Source organism: Pezoporus occidentalis, unplaced genomic scaffold (genome assembly GCF_034315485.1).
Source record: "Pezoporus occidentalis ecotype Australia unplaced genomic scaffold, CSIRO_AGI_Poc_V1 ctg158, whole genome shotgun sequence".
NCBI classification, from domain to species: domain Eukaryota; kingdom Metazoa; phylum Chordata; class Aves; order Psittaciformes; family Psittacidae; genus Pezoporus; species Pezoporus occidentalis.
In genome coordinates, this window is record NW_026913404.1 from 2,713,583 (window position 1) to 2,719,180 (window position 5,598).

The window sequence follows — 5,598 nt, forward strand, 5'->3', positions numbered from 1 at the left end:
CCAGTCAATGCGCTTCATAAGGCTGATAGCTCCCAAGCTAAGCTCTTCCTTAAGTTACATGAACCTTTGTCAAACTTGAAGCTGTTCAGGTTTAAATCTGTGCTAAGTGTTTACCCTAACCTTGAAGAAAACTTCAGTTAAAATAAGTTTAGCTGCTGCTGAGAGCAGGGTTTGAAAGAAAATACTCCAGTGACAAGCCTGGCAATGGATTGGTCACCTTTCAAACTGCTTCTCAAGGAACCTGTGATGTGATGATGCCCCCAGATAGAGCTGTAGCCCTTCAGGAGATGCTCTAGCTGGTCCTACCCCGAGCCCCCACATCCCCACACTTCCAGACTCTACTCATCACTTTGAAAGGACTCAAGGCTGGACTTGATGATCTTAAAGGTCCTTTCAACCTAGCTGATTCTGATCCTATGACTCAGGGCTTTGCCAGGTTGGACGGGGCTTGGAGCAACCTGGTCTAGTGGAAGGTGTCCCTGCCTGTGGCACGGGGTTGGAACTGGATGAGCTTTAAGGTCCCTTCCAACCCAAATCATTCCATAGTTCATTCTATGATTCCATCAAAACGTGACAGCATTAGTGGATTGAGCTGTACAATGGTTTTTAAGTGGTGCTGAAAAGCAGTAAGTGGCCTTGAAATAGCAGGAGGTGACAAAAGCAAGCTCCAACTGGTCAGAAAAACATGATGGTTTATTATGTCTCAAGTTGGGATCCTTGATGAGTTTGAATATTTGACTTGACAACACGGATGCGATCCAACTGTAGAAATGCTGTATTTCCTGCACTGGTACAAACCACGGCACCCACTAGCAGCTGCTTAAAATGATACAGGAGTAAGACATATATGTATACACATACATGTGCACGTATACATGCATCTATCAAACTCCTCCATATATACACTGAAACATAGTTCATCAGAGTGTTTCCAAAGCAGCAGCAGGCAGCACTGCCGCCATGTCTGAATAAGGACCCTCTAAAACTCCAGAGATGGTTTAAAAGACATTTATTAAGCACAGACAGAGGAGACAGGGGAAGTGCAATCCTGAGGCATGCTGGCTCTGCCCCTGGTTTGAAAGGAACAGCCAAGAGCCTCAGCAGGATCAGGACAGCCCCACACAGGGCTCAGACCAGGACAGGGTCACCTCCAGGACATTTCTCGCCCTCAAGTGTAGAAAGCAGCTGGATGAACATGCCCTTCTCCAGGGAAAGAGGCCAAATCCGGGCCAATCCTTCTCTGACTTTGCAGTGATTTCTGTAAAACTCAGACTCCAAGAGAGAGGGGACAAGGGCTCAGGCTGGGCTGTGCGGTGCGAGCACAGAGACTTCCTCCCTTGGTGGGGCTGCGGAGCTCCCCATGCTGGGTGCTCAGCTCCTTCCCTCCACACTCCAACTCCTGGGCTAACATAAGGGTGTAACTTTCACAGCAGAAATAGAGACTGGCCTGTGTTCTCCCTCTTCCCGCAGGAGAAGTGAAAAGTGCGGCTGGGGATGGATGAGTCACGTTGAAGAGCAGAGATGGATGACACCCCTCCACACACACCCACAGGGACAGGGCCCACCTGTGATGGATGGGGCAGCGGGAGCAATCCCTGCTGCAGGAATGCTGCCCCAGACCAGGTGATGAGGAGAAACTCTCAGGGCTGCAGCAAAGGGCTCAGGAAGGAAAGGAAAACCTCACAACAGAAACTTCTCTTTAAGAGGAACAGAAAAATGTCAGAGAGGGTGAATAGCTTTGGTGAGCAATGGAAAACTTGTGCTTTGAGCAAGAAATCCAGATGATCTTTAAAGTCCCTCCCAACCCAATCCATTTTATGACTCTACAAAACAGAGTTAAAGTGAGGAAGAATGAAGCTGGGATCCCTCAAAAACAGATTGATTACACAAATTTTCAAGTAAGAAAGCCCAGAATCAAATATGATGCTGACCACCACCATTGCAGACCAGGAGGAGAAATGTGCAGGAGGCAGTCCCCATCCCCCAGCACCCAGTGGTGGGGCAGGGGGAAGGAGCTTTGGGGTCTGTAATTACGTGGGTAACCAGAGACACGGATATCAACTTGTCAAAAGTAGATGGTACAGAGCCAAAATAATTTGCAGGCCACACAGAAATGCTGAAATAGACACCCACACCACACTTGCTCTGCTTACAGCTTCACCATGCAAAGCCCATCATCTCCGCACAGGGCAGCTGCTCTGAATGATCCTGTGGCACTCAGAATGGCCTACACCTCCATCCCAGAGCTAACATGATGGTGTAGGAAGTTTTTGTAGAAAGGAGAACAGGTTTATAGATGATGGATTTACACCTTTTCACCAGAAACTTGAAGGTAAAGGGGTTGGAAACAAGGACAGAAATAAATGTATTTTAGGGTAAACACTGCTGGGAAAAGATGATCAGAGAGAATCTCTGTTCATCTCTGTTCACATCTATCCCCGCACTAGGCAAAGAAGTAGCACTCACACGTGCCCACCTTGTTGCTAATTTTCAGGACACACAGCTCATATCCTGGGGTCTGGGTTGTAGGAATCCACGAAGTGGCAGCCCTGATGTCCATGAGAAGTGTGCTCTGAACAAGCAACCTTCATTTGTCTAAAAACTCCAGCAGAGCACACGCAGAAACTTATCACACACAGCTGTCAAATCCACTAGTTTGTAAGAACTAAGACATCTCCCTGAACATTTTTTCCTCTCTGGCTTATGAGGAAATCAATAATTCCGCCTTTATTTGGATGGTAGGGTGCAGCTTCTGCAAAAGCCACACATACAAGATTTCTGGGGAGACCTTAGAGCAGCTGCCAGGGCCTAAAGGGGCTACAAGAAAGCTGGAGAGGGGCTTTGGACAAAGGCCTGTAGGGACAGGACAAAGGGGAATAGCTTCAACCTGACAGAGGGGAGATTGAGATGAGCTCTTAGGCAGAAGCTGTTCCCTATGAGGGTGCTGAGGCACTGGCACAGGTTGCCAAGAGAAGCTGTGGCTGCTCCATCCCTGGCAGTGTTCAAGGCCAGGTTGGACGGGGCTTGGAGCAACCTGGTCTAGTGGAAGGTGTCCCTGCCCATGGCAGGGGGTTGGAACTGGATGAGCTTTAAGGTTCCTTCCTTCCATTCTGTGATTCTATGATTAATCATAGAATAGATTAAGATGAGGACAAGAAACACTGAAGAACTATTTATTGCACAGTGATCCTGCCCTGAGGAGTTGCAGGGAAACAGGAGCAGGTGAGTATGGCATCAACCACCATGTGGCCTATGGGCACTGATGGTCCAAGCCACAGCTGGACCCTGGGACCACGGCTTTTCCTGAGCCTGAGCCTGACTTTAACTGTTTTAATGCAATCATTACATCCAGCCACTGAATGTACCCATTCTGCACATTTCAAATGCTACCTGGAGATGGAGGGGTGGCTCTTAAGTGCTAAAGGGCTGCAGACTCAGGGGGAGGGAAAATGCCATGGAGAGGAGATGGTGATGTCTGGATTTACCAGAGGCAGTGGCTGTGAGGGGGAAGCTGCACAGGGTGCACTCTTGGAGCCATCCCACATGGTGGCTCAGTGCTTTCCATCCCACTGTGGCTGTGGAAGCAGCCCTGGCAAAGGCAGCATTAAGTTTTGAGCAGCTCCATTAATTTTAAGACAAAAGAACAGGGAAGAAACACCTTGTGCAGCAAGAAAGCTACATCCATGAAGCGCAGGCAGCTTCTCATAGTCCATTTTGAGTTGCTGTGTGCCATGTAAAACTGGAAAATAGCAGCAAAATCAATCAGGAAGCAGAGCTGTGGATTGCAGTGACCTCAGAAGTATTTTCCAGGTCTATGATTCAGCAAAAGGCAAGCAAATAAATAAATAAAGCAGGGAAATAAATTTGCAACAGCCAGCAGGAAGTGCAGGTCTGAAAATAGCAGCTAAGTGTCACCTTGATCCACTCCAACAAAGCCTTCTACAGTTGTGAGGAGTTGCTAGGTGACATGGCCCTACTATTCTGGGTGCCTGGTGAGCCCCACTGGAGCATTTCCCAGCACCAGGCTCCCAAAGGAACTTCCGAAACAGGGACAGTGTTTGAAACCAGAGATTGCTGTGTCTCACAAGAAGGAAGCTTTCCTGTGAGTGCAAATATAGACGAGAACAGATGGAAAAGAATTATTGCATCATCTGCCTGATGGTACCGACGTTCTTCCCAGCACTCTGCAATGCTGGTACAGATGGAGCACGCATGGACGTTCCTTTGCGCCTTTTGCTGCTCCTCTCCCATCACCATCAGCTGCCTAGCCCATGTTAGATACTCAACACAAACAACACCGAGAACCAGGTAGGATGCAGAAACAGGAAAAAGCTAACTAGTAGAAAAGTGGATCCACAGCAACTTTGTTAACGTCCTTCCTCTGCCCCTCAAAAGGATGCTGGGAATCCTCATGCATGGCCAGCCTTGGCAGGCACTCTGCAGGGAGCAGGGCAAGGACAAGCAGAGCTCAGTTCGACTCACAGGGCATACACACTCATTTTAAGGCTTACAGATAATAGACCTAGTACATTAGAATAAGCTATTTTACTGTAATTAGTGCTTAAAAAAACCCCACCCAAATAACCCACAAAACAATGCCACTTGCATTGTCCTAAGCGAAACTGCTTGACTCTCTGTAAATGGGGACCATGCACTTATGCTGCACAGGAAGGAGACATCAAACCATGTATGATTCAAAGACTAACAGTTTGTTCTTTCAAACAACTCCATTTCTTAGGGTTTGCTTTTGCAAGAATAACATAATCACTGCTGATACCTTCGTCACTCTCAACAAGAAGACTCCAGAAGAACACAGTAGCGGGTCCAGACAAACACCATTTAATACCAGACAAAACCAGGTAGTTCTGCAACTGGTAACAGTTGCAAAGATTTTGCCAAACACCCCCTACATCCTAATGGCATGAAAAGGGAGTCTTCCAGGCTCACAAGAGCACATGGTTACATTTAAATGTATATACCTAAACTTGTTAAAAACATCAAGAATACTATGTGTGCTTCCTCTCTGCACGCAGCAATTTGAATTCTGTGCCATTAAGCAGCTGGCACACAACCCTAATGAAAGCACTGGAGACTATTCATGGTTTCATTAATTTTTAAAGGTAGGGTTTTTTGTGTTTGGGGTTGGGTTTGGTTTAATTATTACACTTGTGCTCTCTCCTGTGCATTCACGTGCCTGGCTGGTAGCAAACAATTCTTCCTGAGGGCAGTGAGATGTACAGATGCCCATCACCATGAATAACAGCACTGAGCTGCCCAACAATTGCAAAACCAAGATTTACTGCTACTATATCCTGTAAGAGATTTCATCCCAAAAGGGAAAAGTGCTCTATATTCTGAAATTTAGAAATTGAAGCAGCAAAAAAAAAAACCCACCCCAAAACAAAACCAAAAAAACAAACCTAAAACCCCAAATGGGTGAGATCCTCAGATCTCTCATTTCTCCAAAGTCCAGAGCTAAGAGGCTGTGCCAGCTGCATCAGAAGATGAGGTATACTAGAGGGAAAAGTGCAGCATGATTTACACCACAACTTCATTTGCAGCACATAAAGCAACCCTCCAGTTGCTTTATGACCAGAC

General features: G+C 46.9%; 1 long non-coding RNA gene across 1 annotated transcript; it reads right to left on the bottom strand.

Annotated features, from left to right (window-relative positions):
- Positions 1 to 677: 677 nt before the first annotated feature.
- LOC134160211 (uncharacterized) lies at positions 678 to 5,381 on the bottom strand. The gene is made up of 2 exons (XR_009963481.1): positions 2,154 to 5,381; positions 678 to 1,565 (listed from the first exon to the last, which is right to left on the bottom strand). It is a non-coding gene; the product is annotated as an uncharacterized LOC134160211 (long non-coding RNA).
- Between the last annotated feature and the right edge of the window lie 217 nt (positions 5,382 to 5,598).